Below are 23,000 nucleotides of genomic sequence, written 5' to 3'. Positions count from 1 at the left end.
TGAGAAAGGGCAGATGCTCAATAAAAGTATCATCCAAATAATTCTAGGCAGTTACCTAGCCCACTTTCCAACAAGCATTTAAATAAATGGTTTTAAGTAAAATTTTTTAAATGCCTATATTCTTCCTTTTATAAAACTGTGGAAAGAAGTCCAACTGCAAACATAAAAGTATTTTTTTTTATTTAAACTGATTTATCACACATTTGAAAGATAAAACATACTAAGCCTCCAATAGAGTGGAAAAATATTTGAAGTAGCTCAAGAATTACTTCACTATGTTCTATAACAAGGAATCCATTTTATAAAATAAAATTAATCCCGTGAGCCACCAAGTATTGTCCCTAGTGGATATCTCAGTATACACAATACAGATGGAACTTTATTACCACCTAATATCCTAAAAAGGTAACAGTTTTTACTTGTTTTTGTAGAAGTAAAGATAATGTGAATGTATGTAAATGAGATACAATAGAACAATGCAACAGGGATACAAAATATCCAAGCAAAGAAACAGACAGGAATAGGAATGTATTCTGTTGTGGGTTAGAACCTTGGCTGGCATGTCCATGTTCACCTTATGCATCAGTCATTCAATTACTTATCAGAAACAAGTCCTATCTATACTCACCTTCATTTCAGGTCACAGAGACTTCTTCTTCAAGTAAGGTTTGATGCAAGTTATCTTAGTGACTTTGTTGTTTCCATAAAAAGAATGAAACAGAGTATACATGTTTTTTCTTCTTTTGCAATTATATTAGTCTAAGAGGGCTTTTTCTTATTTCTTTTCTTAAGTCAATTACATGAGTAATTGCAAGATGCAAAGTAAAAACATTTTCACTTTTTTCTCCTCTCAAAGAATCACCTCTTAATAATGAGAACGAGAAACAGAAAAGCCAATTCCATCTTCAATGCAAGATGACCTGTCTAATGAAAACTGTTTATATGAATATGGAAATAAATGAAAGAATGGTCAAGGGCTTAGCAAAGAAAACAGTCAAACCTAAGTGCACACAAAGGTGGAAACCAGTGAAAAGCCAGATGATTCTCCCTGTAGAACCTCAGAATAAGAATGCAGGGAACAATACAGTCTGGCTCAAAAATCAGGTATCATAGAAAGCAAGAATAAGCAAATGGTATAAAGAAAGGTGACTTTTCAAAAACAGGTACAAGAAGCAGTTAGATCTGCAGCCAAAAATATAAAACTCTTAGAAGAAAAGGAAAAGACCAAAGATTTGCTCTGTGGACAACCTAACAAGAATAGTCCCAAGCTCCAGGCTCAAAGAAGGGCCAGTATGAGAGGCCCTATGGAAGACAGGGCATTAAGACTGCACACTGAACCCCGGGACCACTCTCCCAATCCTCTTCTCACTTAGATCCAGAACACCAGCAGCTAGACTGATGTCTCCAGGCAGGATATTACATGACCTTTGATGTAGAAACAAATGAAGAGAGGATGACCTACAGCTATTAACATGTGGAGTCTCCTAATAACAAACCTAGTCATATGATTCTCCTGGAGTGAAGGCTGTTGGGATACAAGCCCACTCCTACCCAAAGATCTTCCAACTAGCTTTTTAGCTCCTCACTCAAATGAATGGACAGCCAAGGATTATTGGGTATTTGAGAAAAGAATCTAACATAAAATATAGCTACGAAAATGAACAAATGGGAGGAAAGTAGCTAGGAGGAAACAGACACCATGTAGATAGACAATGCAGGTAACAATAATCATAATATTGTCATAGAAATAAAAAGAGTTATCAGATCAAGTAAATAAAAAAAGAATACAATTTTTAAAAAGGAAAAATCTGAAAAAAGCTCTTGAAATTTTAAAGTATGATTTCTGCAATATAAAATTCCAAAGAAGGTTTAGATAATAATATCCTGGAAATATCCCATATTCCATAATAATAATGTTCCAGAAAATAAGACAAAAAGCCAATGAGAAGGGTAACAGAAGGGGAAAAATAAGAATAATGGGGATTAATCTAGGACATATGTCACACAAATAATCAGATATACAGAAAGAGAATACGTAAGATATTGGTGTGGAGATAACCATCAAAGAAATAATACCAGAAAATTTTCTGTAACTGAAGTACATAAATCTCCAGAATGAAAATGCCCATCAGGTGCCCAATGAATGGAAAAAGATCCACAAGAAAGCAAACCATTTTGATTAATTCTTCAATTAATAGAAAAAAAATCTAGATTTTAGCATTTTACTGTCACATTATATTCTACTTTTATTTCTATTTTATGTGTATTCATAATATTTTCTAAATATTTTGATGAGAAATTGAAAAAAGTAGGACAGGATATTTGTTTGCTCTATGTTAACAAAAAAACCTTTCATTATTGAGTATCTTTGGCACACAATTTATTACTTAATTTCACATCCTTATATTATTATATGACTATTAAATTTGTTTCTCAAAATAGAAGTGCTAGCCCACATATATACTGTCAAATGATTTTTAAGCAGAGCACCAAAGTAATTCTCAATAGGAAAAGGAAAGTCACCATATGCAAAAATTATTTCAAGATTACAGACCCAAATATAAAAGCTAAATTTATAACACTTCTAGAAGAAAACATAGGATGATATTTTTCATCTTGAAGTAGGCAAAGATTTCTCAGAGAAGACAGAGAAAGCACTATCTATAAAAGAAAAAAATTATAAATCCTATTTATCAAAATTAAAAAATTGTTTTTATAAACAAAAACTCCATTAAGAAAATAAGTAGACAGGGAGAAAATATTCACAACACATATAAAATGACAGATTTGAATTCAGAACATATAAACAACTCCTATAACTCAATAACAAAATGGTAGACAACCCAGTCAAAAATAGACAAAAGGCATTATGTAATGACATAAAGGATGATAAACAAATGTCCAATAAGCACATAAAAAAGTGTTCAACATCAGGGAAATTAAAATCACAATGACAAATGACAAACCACTGTACACCACTAGAGTGGCTAAGATGAAAAAGATAGAATACAAATATTGATGAAAATATGGCACAACTAGTAGTATTCTCATACATTGTTAGTGAAAGTATAAAATGGTACAGTCACACATTCACCCCATGGAAACAATTCCACTTCTAGATATTTATCCAAGAGAAATGAAAACATATGTCCCCTAAAAGCCTTGTATAAGAATGTTTATAGCAGTTTTACTCATTATAGCCAAACACTGGAAACAGCTCAGGGTCCATCAGCAGGAGAATGGATAAACAAACCATGGTATTTATTCTATGGTATACTTCTCAGCAAAAAAAGGAACAGATTACTGATACATGCAACAGATGAGTCTCAAAAACATTATGCTGCAGAAAAGCAGCCAGACACAAAAGAGGGCATGCTGTGTGATTTCACTTAAATAAAATACTAGATTGGATAAAACAAATTAACAATGCTTGGTATGTGTTGGGGGATGTGTGTTATTAAATGTGAAGGGACCGAGTACACGTTCTGGGCTGATGGAAAATTCTATATCTTGATAAGGGTATGGGTTACACAGATGTATTCAATTTTTCAATACTGTACATTTAAGATCTATGCATTTCACTGCATATAAATGGTATTTCAATAAACATCATTTGAATGAAATAGAAGGCCTAGGTTTTGATATTAGACTTAGAAGACATTTTTCACGGTAATTATTAGAGCATTGGATACCATAGCCATATAGAGCAAATGACAAATATAAAACTCAGCCAAAGTGGATTTTAACACTATTACAAAAGTTCCAGTTTCATGGCATCCCCACCACTGCTTATAAGGAATTCTATTGTAGATGGAAGTTAACCTGGAAACTACTGCTTCCAGAAGACTATAAATATTACAAAATGCTCTAAGTTAATGTGTTTGGTGCATATCAGTAACCTTCAATGGCTAAGGTAAGTGAGGACTGTGAGTGTCCCCCTGTAATCTCATCTCTGGGAGATAGAAGGAAAGCAAGTGTTAGACTGAATTTGGTAACACATGCCAACATTTATTAGCAAGCAACCATGAAAACAATCATACAGACTGTTCTGTATGCTCAACAAAGTCCCAGCCCTACGTCCCTTTTGGCACTTTGACAACAAGCACTTTGCATAAAAGTTTAATTAGAAACAGATGTCCTAGTGGAATGGGTCAGCTAATATTCCATTTGGATCAGGTAATAGAAACCCTCCAAAGATCTCAGGGCGTGAGGTAGATGGCATTCTCAAATCAGAGGAGAGGTGGCTCAAACCCAATCAGGACCATTAGATTCTTTGGTCCTCTTTGAAGCGAGGCTGAGGAGGCTAAATCATATTTCTAGTCTATTGACATGTCTTCAACATGACCCATTTTATCAATAAAAAATCATTTCTAATTTCATTTATACTGATTTATAAACGTGTTAGAGCTGACTCAGGTAAAAACAGTTGTGGGTTTTAGGATCTAGTTAGAGCAATAGTCTTTAAGCCCAGTTGCATGTTAGAATCACTTGGAGAGAGTATTTAAATCTCCACACCCAGACCAATAAAATCAGAATTTCCGGGGATGGGGCGGGGGCGGTGGGGTGAGATTCAGTCATCAGTGTTTTTCAAACCTCCTTAGGTAATTCCAGTTTATAGATGAGATTAAGAACCACTAGATTAGAACCTTTAGATCTAGCCTAATTGCAGCATATATTCCCAAATAGGTGTTTTAAATGCTATTTAATCACCTTCCCAGGATAGATAATACACATTATATATCACATTGCCAGTGATTAAATATTTTTAAATAAAGCATGATAATACACCAATATAAAACTCATCCCATTTCCTCACCAATAGCAGAGACAACAGAACTGGAGATGCCAACCAGAGCTGTAATAACAGCTGTGGTAACCCTCAGGAAGAGAATTTGGCCATTTCTGAGTAATGGATGTATTTAAATATAGAGGATGAAGACCCTGCATTAAAAAATCTGATCTTTAAGTGATTCCAATAGAGAAGTGTCTGTGAATAGTAATGTGTACCCTTAATTGAAGGAAGTGACTATTCTCAGCCAGTTCGTGTTACAGCCAAAGCAAAGTACAAATAGAATATAATAAGCCCAGACCACAAAACCCTCTAAATAGTCCCCTTCTGACTTCCCCTTCAGAAACACTGCTAAGATTTGTCAAGGTGGTGTTCACTCTTACTGTATTAATTTCTAATAAATTTACTTCATCTTTATTGACAGGTTGCCTGGAGATGTTTTGGTGAGTTCAATAGCAACATCATAAAGAATATCCCATCAAGACTAATTCCTGTTTTGTGATGCTATATAATACATGGCCCCAGTAAATGTATACTGATTATGTTTAAGTAGAAACAAATTTACTAACACTCCAATCAAATATAACAAGATATGTTGTACCATCCCATTTTTTAATCAAAAACATCCTGAGGAGCCGGGCGCGGTGGCTCACGCCTTTAATCCTAGCACTCTGGGAGGCCGAGGTGGGTGGATCGTTGAGCTCAGGAGTTGGAGACCAGCCTGAACAAGAGCAAGACCCTGCCTCTACTAAAAATAGAAAGAAATTAGCTGGACAAGTAAAAATATATAGAAAAAATTAGCCGGGCATGATGTCACATGCCTGTAATCTCAGCTACTCAGGAGGCTGAGGCAGGAGGATTGCTTGAGCTCAGGAGTTTGAGGTTGCAGTGAGCTAGGCTGATGCCACGGCACTCTAGCCCAGGCAACAGAGTGAGACTCTGTCTCAAAAAAAAAAAAAAAAAAAAAAAAAAACACATCCTGAGGGACCTTGAGGAAAAACAAAAACACAACCTACCCAAATAGAGCTCCTTCACAAGTGTCATATTATTTGAAAGTTATTAGTAATTTATTTTGGGGCATTATACATCCAATTGCTATATTCAATCTCAATGCTTTTGTCCATCATTCTCCTCCATCCAGGATTCTCTTCTCACAGTCGTCTTTCAAAATGTAGTTTAGATGACATTTCTGTAAAGTCTTTGATGAGCTCCCTCAACCTTCTCTTTATAATTAATTACTATCTTTGCTCAGCTACCTCTTTTACATTTATCATGTAGTATTTGTTTCCATTTCTTTCTCCACCCACAACAGTTTAATCTACTAGTGTATATGTCCTTGTTTATTGTGGCAGTTCCCAACCTTTTTGGCACAGGGACAGGTTTCATGGAAGACAATTTTTCCACGGACAGGGGGTTGGGGATGGGGGACGTGCACACTCAGGCGGTGATGTGAGCCACAGGGAATGGCTGTAAATACAGATAAAGCTTCACTCCCTGGCCTGCAACTCACCCCCTGCTGTGCAGCCCAGTTCCTAACGGGTCATGGACAAGTGGTCAGGGACCACAGTCTTAGGGGCTTATAATATCAAGGCCTAGATATTTAAAAATGTAAATGTTTATTGAATTATTTAACCAGATCTTTTTGGCCCTGTGATTATTTTATTTAATTGCCAACACTACTTAGAAACCCTTACTAAATAATGACACCTGAGTGGTCCATTACTTTCCCATGAGAAAAAGATCTAATACAATGGAGACACATAGTCTTCCCTTGGTTGGGACAGAAGTTCCAGCTACTAGAACAAGAGCAGAAAAACAGAACCTAGAAAGGTGTCAAAGGCAAAAGTCAACTATTCAAGGACCATTCTGGTGAATGAGAATTTTGTAGAGATTTTGTAGCTTTTTCAGGCTTTTCAGGGAAGTCTGATGTGCTTAGTATACTATTCTAGAATAAATTTTTGAGTATATTTCAACATTTTCATTTTGGGAAAAACATAATTGCTATATGAGTATAAGATTCTATCAGGTTCAAAAGAGTAGGGTGCGTGTGTGTGTGTGTGTGTGTGTGTGTTTTAGTGCAGAAAAGAAAATCTGTATTCCCTTAAATCACTTTCCATATTATTATTGTTCTTGCATTTTTCAGGGATATATTCTAGCCATTTTATTCCTTATCTTAAAAATAGGGAACATATTTGTCATGCTTCACTGAAAGAAGCAACTTGTTTTCTCTGTTTTAAGGGGTCTGAGAAGTTAAATGACATATTCAGGTCACTAAAAAAAAAAAAAAAAAAAAAAATGAATGTCAAGGTTGACAGGAGTAAAGCCTTCCTTCACCTGCAATCAATGAGTGGTTGTATGGCACAGAAACAAGGCGTTAGCTTTAGTGTCCAAAATCCTGAGATTGAATTAGAAATTCAGTACTTAACTGCACAAAAATGGGCCATTATTTCATGTCTCTGGGCCTCAGTTTCTTCTTTTGTTAAATTGGGATAATCATACCTCTTTTACAGAATTTTCTTGAGTAATAGGAAAAAGTTTACACTGGGCAATAAAAATGTTTTTGTTGAATTGGAAATTTATTCATAGCAACTCTGAATCAATTAAGTCAATAAGATAATTTCACTTATCTGGATTTTCACTACTATATATGGAATCTATTGACCCACTCAGTTCTATGGATTCAAAGACTAACTTTTTATGGACAAAATTTAGGTAAGGTAAGATTTGCCAGGACACTGCAGCCAATAAACCACCCCTAGCATGAGACCACAGAGGTGCTTCGATATCCACAAGTGGTCCAGATCTCTGTTTTATGTCTCTTCTGAAAGAAGGCAAAGTGCTGTTTGTTCTCTATCGGGTTCTCACAGATGAAGTGGGCAGAAATGTTAGCCCTGTGACCTTAATGAGTATCACATGAACAAGTCCCCTACCTACTACTTTGGAAATGTCACCAAATGAAATGTTGCACTTAGAAAGGTCATAAACCCAAATGAAATAATGGTATAGCCATTGCCTGGCACACAATTGAGAACATCACCTTTGCTGCTAGAATCTATAACAGCGATGCAGTAAGTCTGGCAACTGCATCACATAGTAATCACTCATCACATGTTGAAACACCTGCTTTAACTTGAAAATTGGTTCTTCTCCCAAGCAGAACCAAATAAACCCACACAAAGCCCACAGAAAGAATGCCTGGCATATCCTACAGGTACTTGTTTTCCTGTTGTTAGGCAGTTGGATGTTCAGCCAAAGTTTATAATGCAAACTCAGTCACTCACACTTAACACATTTTCTGTTACCATAAGTATAGTTGATAAACAGTTAAAAACTCTCAGAGATAATACTTCCAGAACTCCCTTCTGTTTCAAGCCTGTTACCCATGGAACTATTCCAAGGAAAACAAACACTATGAACTCAGGACAACTTCTGTGGGGCCGTATCCTCCCGTTCACATGATTAAACACTCACCTAATTGACATTTGGCTGCACAAGGTCTTTTTAAAACTTAGCTGCTCACTCCATTGTACTGTTCATATGGCATTACAGCAAATATCGTCTACTCTGACTAGCTATCTCGCTGGACAATAATCAGTTATATGAATTTCAACCCTCACCCTAGGCTAGAAGCTCCTGGAGCATCAGTAATAAGTAATACCTGAATCATTATTGTATCACTGATGCTTAAAACAGGACTCGGCACCTAATAGATCGTCAGTAAATATTTGTTGACTATAGTAAGAGTGCCTTGGTTATCATATCTTATTTCTTATCAACCCCATAGCATTTTCTGTAATACTGTTGCTGCCTTCACATCTCCACTGTATCGAATGACACCTAGATTCTTGAATATCTGGCAGCAAATGTTAGCCCTCTGAATTAACCAAGTTCTTTGAGCTACTTGTCACTCATTCACTCATTTACTTTCATCAAGCTCCCAATCTACCTTCTCAGTTTCAACAAATATTTAACATTCACCATTGACTGCATGAAAACACCACGCAACATGCATTTATGCCAGTTTGAAAAGCGTACACTCACTGCCATCTGTAAGACTCTTCAACAGAAATACAATGAAAGCCGCAAATGTAAGTCACATGTGTCATTTTAAACTTTCTGGTAGCTATGTTTAAAAAGTAAAAAGAACAGGTAAAATTAATTCCAATAATATATTTTATTTAGCTACATATATCAAAATATGATTTCAACATGTGATAAACATACAAAATTATTCAAGAGATATTTTACATTTTTTTTCTTACCAAGTCTTTGAAATCTGGGATATAGTCAGGCTTACAGTATATTCAATGTGCACCAGCCACATTCCAAGTGCTCCATGGCCACATGTGGCTAGTGGCTACTATATGGGACGATGAAGATTTATAAAATCACATTTTCCCAAAAGGGAAAGAGGTGTATATAAAACCCTGATACAAAATAGACTAGAATGAATGTGATATTAAGTTAAAACAATAAAACATGGGTGTCAAGGGAGACCTCAATGAGGAATAGAAGTTGGTTCCCTTGGATTTACTCTCTCTTCCCTTTACTAAGCCAAGTATCCTCTCATCTTACCAGTCACTTCCTCCTTCATCCAATGACTGTGCAACTATGTATCTGTGCTAGCAGTTATGTGTTTTACAGAACTATATACATAAATGAAGAATACATTCACATGAAGATGAGGACCTGTGTAAACAAAAGTGATTCTGTGCAGCTTACATAAACACTATGATTAGAATAGAGAGAGAGAAACACAAGCAAAGTAAAAATAAAGGGCAGCGATTGGCAGATTATAAAATAGTGTACTCTGTTGCTAATTGAGTACCAAAATGTGAGGGCAGGCAATGAGTTTAAGATGTGAACCTAGTCAAAAGGGAAGCCAACTAATTCTGCTTTTCTTCCCCAGAGGAAAAACAATTCGTAGAAATTAATGATGGTGTTTTCATAGCACCTGTTATACAAGGCTCTCTTTGTTTTTTGTTATCAGGACTGGGTATGATCTTTGAATGTAGAATCTGGTCATAAGTCACAAAGACTTATGAAAATATTCCCCGTGCTTGACAGAGGTTTTCCTGATGTTACTCTTTTCTATTTAGCACAGACTAGGGTGAAGAAATGCAAAGAAAAGAAAGAGAGCACCTGCCCAAGGATCAGATGTAAATTAAATGACAGAGACTAGAAAAACTGCATCAAAACAACTCGAAATATACGTAAAGTTTACAAGTGCTGAGGACTTATCTGACAGCATTAGCCTGGGGAGCATTCACTCGCAAAGCAAGTGACAAGGAAGCAGTGTTTTAGAGGTCGGGGATTTGATTTGATTGAGAAGAGGGGAAAGTGAACAAGAAGAAGGAAGACTCAGACATACCCTGAGCAGACTTAAGTGAGAATGGGAAATAAAACAAGTAGCTTTATAAAAAAACTAATCAACACAAAGCAAATAAATGGCAGTGATGGAGACAGGAAGTAGAAGTGAACAGCCTGGACTCTGGGTTTTAACAGACTCATCCTAGATGCCCTGGCCACTACCTAGTTTTGTAGCCTCTTTAAGCCTCGATACTCTCATCTGAAGCGTGGGACTCCAAATAGCACCCACTCAGTGAGGATTAATGAGATAATATGTGAAAAGCACAAAGCCTGGCACATAATAAAATATTCAATGCATGTTAGTCACATTTGTTAGACAGTGCCCTTTGGGGGCATAAAGTTTGGAGTTTGATAACAGAGGCAACTGGGTACTGTAAAAAAGTATCTAAGTTACCTTTAATGGAAAGAAAAGGTCTTATTTTTATTGCCATTTGTTGACAAAAGAGATTATAAATGAGGAGTCTAACTTAGAAAGTGGTGATAGTCTAAGTGAAACATTGTTAGAACCTGGGCCAAAGTTGTGCCTAAATAAAAAGAAAGTGGTGGAGACAAGGCATATTTTTCATAAACAATCTAAGAATTTATGATGAACAAGATACGAGAAGAACCAAGAGAAAAGCATAGCCTTAGTTTAGCACGAAACACTCACTGCTTGTATCACTTTTGAAAGATTGTTTCAGGTTTCTCATCTTTAAAATGGAAATAAAATTAATACCAACTTCAAAGGGATAGCATGAGGATTAAGTAAGTTCTTTGTCAAGCATTAAGCATAGTGACTGGCATATGGTAAGTGCTGTATAAGTATGTGTTCGGTGAAGCTGAAAACACAATATTAAATGAATGTTTAAGCATGGATTTTTTTTATTCTTCCAGACATTGTGTTTTTCAGTCCATAAAACAACACTGTGAGTTAGTACGACTCCCATTTTAGGAATAAGGAGAGAGTCTGGGAGATATAAAGTCACCAGGCAGGAGGTGTGAACAGCCAAGAGCTCATCCAGGCCTCTCCCACCCAGGCCCTGGCTCTTTCCTCTCCCACAGGCACCTCCAATGCCATGATCCCGAAAACCTGATGTCATGATGATACTGAGAAGTTGGGAAGGGCTGATGGGTACACCAGTTTGTCATTAGGATTCTTGTTACTTAGACTTTTACAATCTAAATATCAGAGGATCATTAGAAGTATGGAAATAAACGAAGAACAAAAAAAACAAGAAGAACCACAGGCTGTTTATTCAGAGCTTGCTGTAGGAAGGGAGTCAGTCTCCATCATTTTGCATTTTGGCAAAGACCCAAAGGCAGGCAGGGGAGTGGGCAAGCTTTAGAGTGGAAAAAAAGGGAAAGTTTCAGCTACGCCCTATTTAGAGTCTGTTGGCCTGGGGAAGCTTAGGTGGGCTAACTATTAATATTAATAGAAACAGGGCATCCTATGTGATTGGTTAGGGGGTGTATATTGGCTTTTTCCTGTTGGTCCTAAAGGGAAAAATTCAGGGAAGCTCTCAATTATTAATCGAGTAAGTCCTGGCTGTTTGAGGCTGGGTTTTACAAGGGTTATTGTTTGGCTTCCAGGGCCAGTTGCTAGAGATGATAGTCTGACTTCCTACATGTCTGATCTGTAGAGAATAGGTTGTCTACCTACTATGTATAGACAATAGATTGATTTCCTGGGCTGATTGTGGCAGATTGTGGGTCAGAGTTCTCTTTTTAGATATGGTCTGGCCATTGCCAATTTGCATATTCAGTCTCTCAGAAGTCATCTAGTTGAAACCCCAGCCCAAATATTCAATTCCTAATCATTGTTCAGCATAACAGAAAACTCCACCCTACAAGATGGCCTATTCCATTCTCAGACAACTCACTGTTTCCATTTTTTATTAAGATTATGTTTAGATTGGGGAAGAAGATGGCTGACCAGGGACACTGGCTGCCAGATCATCTCAGAAAGAAAGAAATGTTTTAGATGGAAAAGAAGAAAAACATAGATCGGGTGTAATTCTGAGGGGAAAGTGCCAGAACCTACCAGAGATTCCACAGGAAGAAGTTGCAGAGCAGAACAAGAAGGAGTAAGATATCCTCAGGAGAGGTCAACCCGAGAGGCTTGGAGCCTGGCAAAAAGGGAAGGTTGGGGCAGGGGTGTTTCTCCTTCCCTCACACCTCTGGAAGTCAGCAGGCTGCCAAATTGTTAGAGAGCCTTTCTACCTTCATGAGCCCAAGGGCTGCTGCCTCCAGTAAACTGGAAGCTTCTTGAAGACAAAGCACCAGGCTGCCAGCCCCCTCAGGGTCACTTCCCAACACCACGGACCCAAGCTGAGATGGGAGGTGCCATATTGTTTTTCCATCCACTGTGCACCTTTGTCCTTCCCAGGGAGCTTCAGCCCCTTGGTTTCTGTCTTGCTCTTTCCCACAAAAACATTTCCTAATTCTGGCCCAGACTGTGGGAGCCAGAGGGGCCAGTAAGCCTAGGGGATCTGCATGATCCCAAAGCTTAAACATTCTGGGTGGGCTGCCTTCCAGAGAGGGACAAAGATGACCAGAGTGTCAGCTCTCCAACATTCAGACTCTTTTCCTCCCTTACCCCTACCTCATCTGCTGCTGCCAAGAGAGACAATTGAGCCAAAACTCTCCTAAGCATCTGTTTCCCCTGTGTTGATGCATCCACCACATTGAACCTTCCACAGAAAGTGGGGCTAACACTTTTCTTCTTAAAGAGGCAGATGGGCTCCCTTCCATTCACAAAAATTAATTCAAGATGGATCAAAGACTTAAATGTAAGGCATGAAACCGTAAGAATTATAGATGAAAACGTAGGAAAAACTCTTCTAAATATTGGCCTAGGCAAATAATCCATGACTAAGACCCCAAAGGCAATTATAGCAATAGAAAAAATAAATAATGAAACTTGATTAAATTAAAAAGCTTCTGCACAGCTAAGGAAATAATCAACAGAGCAAATAAGCAACCTACAGAATGGGAGAAAATACTTGCAAGCTATATATCTGAGAAAGGACTAATATCCAAAATCTACAAAAACTCAAGTAAATCAGCAAGAAAAAAACCAACAATCCTATTTAAAAGTGGGCAAAAGACATGAACAGAAGTTTTTCAAAAGGAGATAAACAAATAGCCAATAAACACATGAAAAAATGCTCAACATTACTACTTATCAGGGAAATGCAAATTAAAACTACAATGAGATACCACCTTACCCCCGTTTAAATGGCTTTTATTAAAAAGTCCAAAAACAATAGATGCTGGCATAGACGCTGAGAGAAAGAAACGTTTATACACTGTTGGTGGTACTGCAAATTAGTACAACTTCTATGGAAAACAGTATGGAGATTTCTCAAAAACCAAAAGTATACTTACCATTTGATCCAGCAATCTCACTACTAGGTATCTACTCAAAGGAAAAGAAGTCATTTTATCAAAAAGACACCTGCACTTGAACGTTTATTGCAGCACAATTCCCAGTTGCAAAGATGTGGAATCAACCCAAGTGCCTATCAGTTCATGAGTAGATTAACAAAGTGTGGTATATGTATACCATGGAATACTACTCAGCCATAAAAAAGGATGAATTAATGCCTTTTGCAGCAATTTGGATGGAATTGGAGACCATTGTCCTAAGTGAAGTATGTCAAGAATGCCAAAACAAACACCACATGTACTTTCTAACAAATTGGAACTGAGGGGCACACATGTGCACAGAAAGAAGTAAGTCATTAGAAACCAAGCAGGGAAAGGGGGGAAGAGGGGAGAGGCAAAAACTTATATAAAGGGTACAATGAACATTATTCCAGTGGTGGGCACACTTATGGCCCTAACTGAAGCATTGCAAAAGCTATCCATGTAACAAAAACATTTATACCCCCTCAATATTTTGAAATTTAAAAAAGGAAAAATAAATAAAAATTTTTAAGAAAACAAAAAAGATTAATATTTAGAAAATTGTGCCTGTTAATAATACACACTGCTTGGGTCTAGTTCTGTGTTCTGACAGATAATAAAACAATCAGTGCTCAGAACTCTCTGATGGCCTCCTCTGGGCAGATATACCCTATATCTAAAGAAACATAACCTTTGAATGTAGCAGAATCATCTTGATGTCATAGCGTAATCTTTCTTTTTATATCTCAGGGATAATTCTCTATTCTGCCCACCCATATATTTTATTGCAAATATACAACCTCCATGAGGTTGGGCTAACTATGAAAGTAAATCCCAACAGTAAAATAAGATGCTTTCACCTGTTTCCAATTTGGACAAAATGTCTCAAAAAAAAAAAAAAAAAACGAAACATATTTTTAGCCAGCACCAGTCACTAAAATGCCACCCTAGACAGATATGTAGGATTTGGATAAAATTTCAATCCATGAATCCATATTTTTAAACTTTCCTTCATAGCAAATACTCTGCTCCCTCTCTCTCCCCCACCTCCAATCATTGAGTCACAAAAAAATTTATTTTCTTTTCTTAAGCAAATGAATTTTTTCCTCTGTCCCTCTAGTAGCTCAGACATGAAGAACATCAAAGAAAGAAAGACACACAAATGTCTCCTTGAGCTTATCATTCTTGGCATTAGTAAAGGAAGAGATGGTTTTCTTAAAGTTTTTACCTACCTAAATGTATGTAGTGAAACATGGAACGACAGTCAGAGGATTCACTAAGGGGCTCTGCACCCACCAAGAGGGTGTTAACCTCCTAACCTTCCCTGTACAAACACTGTACTCACCTTCTCTGGTCTGGCCCCCTGGATTAGCAGACAGTCCTTACTAAGCAGAATACGTCATTTCTCCCTGTGTACTCTTATTCTTCAGCCTTGAACATTTTAGTCAATACTCTATCTGCCTACTTGAGTAGATCAAAGAAAAAAACTTCCTACTATATGACATGTAGAAGAGAAATTAAAACTATATACTGAACGTTATTTTTTACCATATACTACCCACACACAAAAATCCATACTCATAAACAATATTTCCACCAAGCCTCTCAAGTATGTGTGTAATAGATACAAGACACCATAAGTCACTGGGCATGGATCAAAGTGGGAGAGCAAGGCAGATCTCAAACAAACGAATCTATTTCCTATCACCCTAGCATGACCACAATGAGAAAAAGGAATCTCATTTATCCAGTAGATAAAAACTGTATGGAGCAAATTTTACCATAAAGGGAACCCCAACCATCCTCTCCTCTCTTGCCTGAGAGAGTTCAACCATTTTTAGATGCAATCAACAAACTCATAAATAATTAAATCTAGTGATCATTGTTGAGGGGAAACAAAAACTAATACATGATAATGGTAGGAAGCAACACATGAAACATGCTTTTTCTTTCTCTGTCTGTGGCAGAAATGACCAGCTCTCTACCAAAGATGCATAAGCTCCTTCCATGGTGTTTAGTTGTTTCTGGAAAGCAGCTATCCAACTTGCATTTACACGGCGCGATGTGACTTGTCCTCACCAATGGAATGTTGGTGAGGAGATATACCTTCCCCACGGTTCTTTCCCCATCTGCTGGCTGAAATTATAGGACTCCAAGGTTTGCAGGTGATGGAAGAACCACAGGATGGAATAAGCCTGAGTTGCTAAATCACTGCATGGAATGCCATCAATAGATGCTCAATTTGGACTTTATGTGAGCAAGAAACATATTCTTATTGTATTAAGCCACTGAGATATCGAAGTTCATCTATTATAGCAGCTCCTATTAATAATTCATATTAGTAATTAATTATTGTGGACGTTCAATCACTTATCCTTTGAGCGATACTCTCAACCCCTACACTTTCTTTCCAGTTTCAGTTGAACTAGGTTTGTTCACCTCCAACTCTCCATAAAGAACACAGAATTGCTGGCTCTGCTATCATATACCCGAATGCCATTATAAGCAGGCATGGTTGCTGTAAATTCAGTTTTAATGAAAATCCATAAAGGGCTTCAGCTCTGGTCAGCACTTTGCTCTGCAGAATGTCACCAAGACCAAAAAGGAATCCCTTGATACTTGGGAACACGTAGGGCCTCATAGAATGTCCATCCTGTAATGAGAAATAGCAACTGATATCCGAACTGGGCCTTACTGCAAAGCCAAAAACCCTAAAAAAATCCCATGTTTCCTGGTTGCAGTTGTAATGCTGGGCCTTTCTCTTCCTTTAAGCTCTGGATACATCTTTTCATGATCTCTCTCATCTCATATTTCCACACTTGTAGTAAGGTCTCGCCTCTTGCCAAATCTCTCCATACCCCCAGTGTAGTTTCATCCCTGCCGTTCCTACAGCGGTCAATCCACACATTACAGTGGGCAGAGGATAAAGAACAGAGTAGCGCTCATGACAGGAGTAGAGGTCTCATAGGCCTTGGTAATGACTTTAGTCTTTGCCCTCAGAGGAAAAAAGAAGCCACTGAAGCACAGGAAGTATGAGGATGATATGATCTGTTTTGCTTTTCTGAAAGATCACTTTGGCTGCAGGGTAGAGCACAAGGTAAGGAGGGTCAATTAGAATGTCATGGCAGCGATCCAGCCAAGAGATGATGCAGCCTAAATCAGAGAGTGGCAGAAGGGATGGATAAACAGGCTTGTGATAAGGAATGAAAAGAGATGTTTATGGAGGTGCCTGGACGCTAATGGGGATGGGGACACTTCTTAAAGGACAGAGTTGGAGAGAGCACTTGCTCTCTTGCTTTTATGTTTGTTTTCTTTACAGGTACTCTTTAAGCAACTGTCCTAAAGGGTGGAAAAGTGTCTCTGAATGCTCACTCGGGCACAGAGCTACCTGCAAGCAGTTTGTAAACCATCCACTGCAGGACACACCTGCTTCTCCTCCATCCCTTAGAATTCCCTGCTTCCCCACAGGTTGTGAAGTGGCCAAGACTCCCCGGTTTTCTTAATTCTGATGTCAGGAGCCACAAACACCGTCACATACAGCTTAGGCCCAAGGCCCACCTGCCCATACCTCCCCTCATAAATTTTCCCAGGGCTAGTCTTGCCAAGCAGGCTTTACCTACTGCCACTTCCTCAGCAGTGACCCTTCCCTGACATTCTCTTAGATGTAGGGTTTTCGTTGCTTCTCTCCTTCCACATGTCCTCAGGGTCCAAGGGTGACTCTTCCTAGTTCCAACACCCCCACTCTCACCACCAGCTGCAAGAACCACAGGGGTTCCCTTTACTTCCTCTTTCTCAGAAGGACCAAAATCCGTTAGCGCCTGCCGTGTTGGAGCCACCCCTCCCTCCTCTGTTTTTGGTCCTAAGGCAGATTATTTCCTCCATGTCGAGGGTAGAGACTCAGCCCCTCTCACTTTTTCTCTGGAATCTCCACCAAATAACAGATGTTAACTGAAAGAGAGAGAGGGAAAGAGGGGGAGAGGGAGAGACAGAGAGAGGAAGAGAAAGGGAGAGAGGGAGAGAAGCATTTTTCCCCTTGGAAATCTGCCTCGGATCAATTAATTTGCCATATTTAACATTCAAGCTTTGTGCACATGCTAATAGATCATTAAAATTCATGTGGATGCTAACAGTTTTGTGTTTTCTTTCTTTTTCTATGTTTTGTAATTTCTACTCAATTCTGTAAATTGTAACATTGCAAGTGAGAGTGATCACCAGGAGAAATCTGCAAGGACTAAAAAGTTAAAAATCTCCACCATTTGTTATATAGTTTTTGGCCTCGAGTAGTTCCCAATTCTGTATCTCTTTCCCTGGATGGAATACTGATTAACCTCAGGATGCTTTTCTGTGCTGTTAAACACAATAACAAAATATGTCCCTTAAAATGCTCAGAGAACCTAAGAATCAAAAAGAATTTAGGGACTTCAGGGGTCATAAGCGTCAAGTTCCCACATAATACGAGACTCTTCTCTACACATTGTCCCTGAAAGATGTGGGCGTTTAGCTCCTGTTTGCAAACGTCAGCTGTCCAAGGACTCACTAACTGTGAGGTAAGCAGTCCCGATGTTGGTTCACTCTCGTGTAGGGAAAGTTTCTGTTATTGAAATAATAAGAATGTTCCCGTTACTTTGACCTCTAGGTGCTCCAGAACACTGAGAAATAAACTTATTTCCACTTCTGAGTCATAGTCTTTAATTTTTTGCACACAGTTGAGTCTCCGTGAAGTCTTCTGTTCTCCAGACTGAGCATGTGCGGTGAGCCTAACTCCCCTCAGAGGTCGGATCTTGCCAATCCCTTCCCCATCTGCCCGGGTCCACTTCAATCATGCTGGGAGCCTTGCCACCTCCTCGCACCTCTTCTCACCCAGTGTACTCCAGATTGGGAATGCCCTGCGACACCCAGGTCCTAACATAGGCCAGGAGATGTGACCCAAAAAACACAGAGCCAAGACTCTCACATAACCATTCTTTTTTTTTTATTATTATTTCATCTTATTGTTATGGGGGATACAGAATTGCAGGTTACATACGTTGCCCATGTACCGCCTTTCCCCCCAAGTCAGAGCTCCAGGCGTGTCTGTTCCCCAGATAGTGCGCATTGCACCCATCATGAGGTATATATCCCTCCCTTCCCCACCCCCCCCCTTCCCGAGTCAGCACCTTCAAGTGTTACCACTCCCCAAACGGTGCGCAATGCACTCATTGTGTAGGCATACACCCATTCCCTCCCCCACCCCCCACCTCAGTCTGATATCCGATTGGTGTCGTTCCCAGATGTGTATTTAGGTGATATTCAGGGAAACCAATTTTCTGGTGAGTACATGTGATGCTTGTTTTTCCATTCTTGGGATACTTCACTTAATATAATGGGTTCCAACTCTCTCCAGGAGAACCATAGAGATGTCGTATCTTCATTATTTCTTATAGCTGAGTAGTATTCCATGGTATACATATACCACAGCTTACTAATCCAATCATGTATTGATGGGCATTTGGGTTGTTTCCACATCTTTGCTATTGTGAATTGTGCTGCTATAAACATTCGGGTACATGTGTCTTTGTTACAGAATGACCTTTTTTCCTTTGGATATATGCCATTCTTAATCTGAGCACAGTTCTCTTAGGTTTAGCTTTTTTAGCATCATTTGTCTGGTCTTAAATTCATGGTTCACTAAAATCCAAAGGTATTTTTGACATTTTGCTGCAAAGTTAAGACTTTTCCACAATAAGCCGGTTAATTTTAGACGAGCTCATACACTTATTACATTACAAAGAATTGATTTCTGCCCAGTAAGATACCTGAATTCTTATTTTGCCATTTGAAATATTAGCTCTTCTTCCCTGCCTTCAATCATCTCTTCCTTTAGCCAAATCAACTATCAAAATACTAAACAGGATAGAGAACTAAATCCTGTGGCAATATTTAAATATATGAAATATATTTTATCACCTAAATATATGAAATAGAAATTTAAATTATGCAGCTCAACTATAAAAATTCCAAATGCACTTCATGACATGACTATTGAGGTAAATTTACTCCCTGCATGTAAGAGGATAAAAGGAAAATAGGATTAGACAGATCTACAATTGCCAACCTGAGAGACTTAATTTTGAAAGAACTTATTATTATTGACCACAGAAAAGCTCAAGGACAAGGGATGTGCTGACACTCTTATGGAAAGCATTTATTGTGCTTTGCAAGGAAATTTTAGATGCATTATTCTGTAGCCCTTCCCAGCTAATAGGCTTACTTAGTCTCTGCTTGCAAAGATGCCCAGACTTATGAAAATATGTAACTAAGTTTGATATTAGTCTACCAACAATTTCAATAGGTCTTGCAATTTTGAACATATCTATAAAGACTTCTAGTCACACCTCTCAATTCACTGATATCAAAGAGCCTTCAAAACAAGGATATAAAAACCAGAGAGCAAAAGAAAACCAATTTGTTTCAGCAATTTAATGTGTCTTTGGTTATGCATTACAGATAAATATGTGTGTATGCCTTCAGACTTGAGATATATATATAGAATTGCTTAACTGTAATGCATTTAGCAATAAATCTATGACCTAATTATTGCTATAAATTCATTACCAAAGCCTTTCCTTGTCACATACCAGGAGAAAATATAAACCTTGCACCATTACAAATTCTAACTGCAGCCAAAGACATCCAATTATAATCAGTTGCAGTAAACTCTCACTTTGCATTAGGCATAATTAACCATGTGATAAATAATCAGTATAATAACATTTAATGTGCTGTGATAGCATTTCTAAACTATTCGTGTGGATTCTAGAAAATAAAATATACTTCAATTCTAACCATCAATGTTTTTAACACTTTCATGATTGAAATTTCATGCCTATGTCTTGAAATGCAGGAGAAATTTTAGTACACCCACTCAAAAATAAAAAATTAGGTATGCTTAAGGACTCCTTATGCATGTTGCTATAAAAACATTCTCTGCTTTTATAAAAATATTATCTACTTTAATAAATTACATCCCTACAAATGTAGCCACTTTCCAAATTTTTAAGCATTCCCAGGGTGGCCAAGATTTTTCTTGGCATAGTAGAGGGTATAAGATAATTAGTAATAATTTTTAATTAATGCATCTGCATTTCAAGAAAGGTCTCACCTAGTTCATTTCAATAACAATAGTAATAAAAATAATAATAAAATCTCTCTATCCTTGAAAGGAATGAAATTCATTTCTATTCCATGAAAGAATATTCTTCTAGACTCACACATAACATTTTTTATTATCAACACTAATATTGTCCATTTTATTTCTATGACACTAAGGTCAATTAAGAAGAATATGAAATAATATTTCTGATTTTCATGCTCTTTGTTCAACTTGTTATTCAGTGACAAAATAATAATAGCACCTATTAGAATTCCATGTTTCTATTTTATAAATATGACAATAAACCCTATGGAATTGCCAAAATTAATTGATTGTACTGTAATTTTTTTTGCATTTTAATCAAGCTTAAGAATGGATCCAAAACTAGTGCATAGAATTTTTTTCCTCTAGGTGGAAAGTGTCATGAAAATATTTGCTCTAGGGAGCTTTGACCTGTATTTACATTAAAAATATGGTTATATGGTACATTTAATTACTTATCTCTTATTTTCCTTCTTTGTTCAACAAAACTTTTGCCTGATAATCTCTCTGGCTCAGTTTACTATTTCCATCTGTAGAGGCTACTCTGAATTAACCCTTAATTAATCACAGTTGCTGAGTGGATGCTCTCTCATGTTACCTAGGCAGTCACCTTGTGTTCAATAACCCGAAATTGGTAAGGATACTCTCGGGATTGTTTCCTCTTTATGTTTGCAGCTTTAAAAAAGAAATTTACAGAGCAATCAGGAGACCTTCTCTACCTGTCTTTAAAAGGCTTTTCATGTGTTAATCAAATGATGCAAATTGTTGTCCTTTAGGAGAGAAATCCAAGTTACCAGGGGTTGGCCTGCGAAGGGTTCTTCCAGAAGATCTGGTAGAGTTCGAAAACTCCATTTACATTTCCTCACCATGACGAACAAATTTGGATGGATAAATAGGAAAGTTAACAAGCTTCTGAGGAAATTTAACCTATAACCTTACAATGATTTCACATGCACTTATGGACTCACCTACCTGTCCACGAAGAATAAAGTAGATGTTATTGAGAAGTTTCTTTCTCCTCTGTACGCAGAGAGAGCTTCTATGGATTTAGCCAAATGACCCTATTCCTACTTTATTTGTTACTGTTTATAAATGATGCTGCTGGGTGGGGGGGGGGGAAGGACAATATATGTAACGTAAACTTTTGTACCCCCACAATATGCTGAAATAAGAATAAAATAAATAAATAAATAAATGATGCTGCTGATATAAAAACCAAGAAATAAATAAGGCAACTACATAAAAGTATGATAAAAATATTTTTACTCTCAAAGAGAGAGCACGAATATTATAATGGGGGGTGATGAGAGTGGAAATAAATTATTTTGTAAAAGGAGGCTCCTCATCGGCTGTCTTTATTGCCATGCTCCTTAAACATCCATCTATGCCAGGAATATAGGAACACAGGCCATTTATTTAGTATAGACCAAGCCCTGCGCCAGAAATACAAACATGAATAATACATGGTCTCTGCTTTCATGAGACTCGCATTTTAATTAGGGAAACTGACTGAAATAAATAAAAAACAACTACAGGATGCAGCGATCATTACCAGAGATATACCATGGAGGAGGCAATGGTTAGAAGTCAAGAAAGAACGGATAAGAAATGTGTGCAAAAACACATGAGCATGTGCCTGATGGCCTGGTCTATCCCGGGGGGTGCGGGGCAGATAGTTTCACATGACCAGAGTGCTGCAGGCCTATGACCAAGGGATGGGGGGGTCATGCAAGGGAGGAAAACAATGGATGAAGTTGCCAGCATGCAAACCCCATGTGGACCTCCAACCAGGGGTCCCACTGTTTATTTCCTGTCCATTACCCCATTCCTGCGCTCCCTCCCCTCCTATTCACCCAGTTTAGATGCTGTGGGCCATCATTATAACTATTCTTCACAAACACCCTCCACTCTTTTCTTTCTTTCTTCCTGTGCCACATTCCCACAGCAAAACCCAAACCCTGGTTAACCTCACTCTTCCTTGTCCATGGCTAAAGCAGAGTGGAAGAGTGTGGCGGCTGGAGGAAAACAACACAAACACACTATCATAACCACGCAGACTCGCCTCACTTTCAATTTTGACTATAAATCTCAGCAATACAATTACCTTTTTCTAAGTAGGTTCCTCTTCCCCTCAACAACCCAGTTCACACATTCCTTCTCTTCAAATACTCAACAGCTCCTTCTCACTCACCTTCCTTATTTCAGTGAAAAAATAACAGGGATCAAAAAAGAATTGGGGAACCTACAGCCTCAAGACCACATGTGGCCCTCTAGATCACC

Source organism: Eulemur rufifrons, chromosome 16 (assembly GCF_041146395.1).
Source record: "Eulemur rufifrons isolate Redbay chromosome 16, OSU_ERuf_1, whole genome shotgun sequence".
Lineage (NCBI taxonomy): Eukaryota > Metazoa > Chordata > Mammalia > Primates > Lemuridae > Eulemur > Eulemur rufifrons.
The sequence above is the reverse complement of the archived record's forward strand: the minus strand, read 5'-3'. Positions refer to the sequence as shown.